This window comes from Gavialis gangeticus, unplaced genomic scaffold (genome assembly GCF_001723915.1).
Source record: "Gavialis gangeticus isolate Ggan-Ray unplaced genomic scaffold, GavGan_comp1, whole genome shotgun sequence".
Classification (NCBI taxonomy): domain Eukaryota; kingdom Metazoa; phylum Chordata; order Crocodylia; family Gavialidae; genus Gavialis; species Gavialis gangeticus.
The window spans coordinates 114648623-114651014 of NW_017729025.1; the positions used below are offsets into that span (position 1 = coordinate 114648623).

Sequence of the window (2392 nt, forward strand, 5' to 3'; positions counted from 1 at the left end):
TTCTTGCCACCAATAGGCTGCAAGGGCAGCCTGTCACATGGCCCTGCCCCTCACCACTGATGGTGGGCTCCCCACGCCGCTGATTGGCTGCAAGGGCTACCTGCAAGGGCCCTGCTCCTCACCACTGATTGCCTGTGAGGGCTGCAATGAGGGGTAGGCATGGAAACCATCTTGCCAGCAGCCCTTCTAGCAGGCAAACCTCCCTTCCCACTGTCCCCCCAGCAGGCTGCTGCAGAACCCTAAGGACTCCTGGCTCTCTCTAGAGAGCCAGCATTTTCTTTTCAGTAAGTTCCCCCCCATGGATTTCATGGGCAATGCCAGATTTCATCAAATCTGCAAAATCACAATTTCAGTAGGTCCCTACAGATAGGGCAAGAAGCAGAGAACAGAGCAGCAGGTGAGGCAGGGAGCACAGGGCAGGAAACAGAAAGCAGACCGGGCAAGCAAAGGGGATCAGAATGGCACTTGGTGAGGGTGAAAAGCAATTTGCATGACTGCCAAAAAGGTTGGCCCTCACTGCTGTATTGCATACCCAGGCAGAAGCCTTGAGAATTGAAGGCCAGATTTGACAGAGTTCCAAAACCAAATAGCTACAGATTAGGTAGTCATCTCTAGGTCATCAGATTCAGCTCAGGTTGCTAATGACCAAAAGTATGACGAGTGTTTGAGAGCCTATGAAAAAATGAATTGGTTGTTTCATTCCAGCTCCTAGTGAACAGGTGCCCAAGATCCACACATAAAAACACAACTGCTTCTAATCTATGTCCTTGTTGGCTTTCTTAGTTTGTGTGTCAAAGACAGAACACACAACCCTGTGATTGGAGCTGGCTCCCTTTGGAACAGGCTGAGAAATAGCACTGGGTAAGCGTGTGATATTGCTGCTTGGTCAATAGCTGTTCTGTGAAGAAAGAGAAGATTACATATGCCAGGGTTGTTAAATTGGCACCTTTCACTCATAGAGCATTTATTCACAAACAGGAATACTGTACTTTAATTGGTAAAACAGGAAAGAAAAATGTTCTTTCCTAATATTCAGTTAGGTTCTTAGGATAAATTCACATAACCAAGAGATTAAGGGTGCAGCATGTGCCAGACACTTCTATATTCCAAATGAAATGAAAATGTAATGTGGGTAAACTGTATAAAATACTGTTTAACACTGATAAGTTTTCCTCTTTCCTCTGTAAAGGACAGTGGGCACATCTACACAAGGCACTAACTTAGCAGTAGCCTAATAATACTGTGCAGTAGCGCATCATTCCCTCTTGCCATGGATGACTTTGTTAAAATTCTTTGTTACCTTATCATCTCTGCAGAGAATAAAGTCCCCAGTAAAAAATAAATAAATAAATAAACAAGTGATAATTGCTTTTCAATATACGCGTTTCCAACTTACTATTGTAACTCCCATTTGACTTTCACAGGCATTGAATGAAAATCTTTTAATTCCATATTATTTTCAGGATGAATTTAATCACTTATTATTATTCCAGTTAAAAGTTTTGGTAATCAGGTATGCAATATACTTCCAAACTATTAATTATGCATCTTGGGAAAACTAGCAATTTTACATATCGCTATCCGCCTCTGACCACTCCTAAAGAGAGTGTCACCACACTCCCAAAACTATTTAAAACACTCAGTGAAGTTATATATGTAATAAAGCAGACACCCAGGGTGAGAGCACATATAACATCTGGTGGCTACTGTAGTCGTTTTTAGAAAATACATACAGACATCTTATATACGATTAGAAAAATAGGGTATTCAACTTACTTTATGGGTCATGCATTCAAAGATGATGATATTGTAAATGGAAGTTGCAGAGACTTGGAGGAATCAGCATGGGTAATGTAGAAGTCCTCCAAATTTACATGCAGGAAAAAGACTGGGGGGGATCAGCACTTATCTTCCAGCATCACACGACCGCTCTAGTTATCAGAGTGAAAAGGTAAAGGCACCTCACTACAGTTTACTTATGTCAAGTCTCCTGCACAAAGTGTTCTACGTCAGACTGCAAACAATGCAGCCTTGTTGAAGCCAGATCAAGGTATTTCTCTTTAGAGGACAAAATCTGACATGCAAAGTCACCCAGTGGTTCTCAACCTTGTGATTATACGTACTTACCAAGTTCTTTTAATGTTTCACTGGGTCACAGAAGACCCAAGCACCGACTGTATTTTCACTGAAAATAAAAGCTCTCTGCTGTTCAGAGCTGAATTAGCCATTTCACTTTTCCCTTCCCTTTTCTAATTCACACAGTTACATGACTCTGGGAAAACTGGAAAAAGATGGGTAAGGACACCAAAGTGTACAAAGGACAATAAGAAAAGAAGAGATAATTTTCTGAAGCAAGTGGAAGGTTTTAAAGGATTTACAAATACCTACAGTC

General features: G+C 41.6%; 1 long non-coding RNA gene across 2 annotated transcripts in view; it reads right to left on the reverse strand.

Annotated features, from left to right (window-relative positions):
- The window catches only part of LOC109299000, a 34948-nt gene extending 32784 nt beyond the window's left edge, over positions 1 to 2164 (reverse strand). Inside the window, exon 1 of one of the 2 annotated variants that reach the window (XR_002097749.1) lies at positions 1777 to 2160. This is a non-coding gene — a long non-coding RNA (uncharacterized LOC109299000). Of the gene's footprint in view, positions 1 to 1776 lie in introns of both variants that reach the window. The other variant, XR_002097748.1, reaches the window with a different exon arrangement.
- Positions 2165 to 2392: the final 228 nt, after the last annotated feature.